The 465-nt window shown below is 46.0% G+C and overlaps 1 protein-coding gene across 1 annotated transcript in view; it reads left to right on the top strand.

The window, feature by feature from the left end:
• Positions 1-465, top strand: part of LOC119587726 (innexin inx2-like) — a gene marked incomplete in the record, with an annotated part of 35,589 nt that overhangs the window by 31,440 nt on the left and 3,684 nt on the right.

Below are 465 nucleotides of genomic sequence, written 5' to 3'. Positions count from 1 at the left end.
GAGCTTATTCTTGTTGCAAATCCAAAGATAAATGAGTATCAGTGAGGTCATTTTAGTGTTGGTCTCTAGTAGTCGAGTGTGCTACCTATATGCTGCATAGTTATTCCCTGTTACGGTGTATATGTGGATGGTACGGTCTGCACTTATCCCTGCTGCCTTGATAAGCGTGAGCCCTAGGAAGCTTAGAAGCTTTATTAGAAGGAGGGTAAGGTTCATCAACCCTAGCCGGTAGCTTACCTAGTAAAAGAAAAAGCCTTGATTCCAAACCTCTGCTTCTTTTGCACTTATTCTTGGGAAATACTTTGTGTATAAGAACTTGGGGCCCCTAATGCACGAGAAATGACAGTTACCGGCTGTCATCCTTAGTGTTGATCGGCACAGAGCGAGGCGCCAGGGGTAACCCACATCCCAGCGCCAACCCATTAACCAAGGCTCGGTAAGATGTAATGCCACTCATCGGAGGCA

Source organism: Penaeus monodon, chromosome 23, assembly GCF_015228065.2.
Source record: "Penaeus monodon isolate SGIC_2016 chromosome 23, NSTDA_Pmon_1, whole genome shotgun sequence".
NCBI lineage: Eukaryota > Metazoa > Arthropoda > Malacostraca > Decapoda > Penaeidae > Penaeus > Penaeus monodon.
This window is presented reverse-complemented; position numbering and strand designations above follow the sequence as displayed.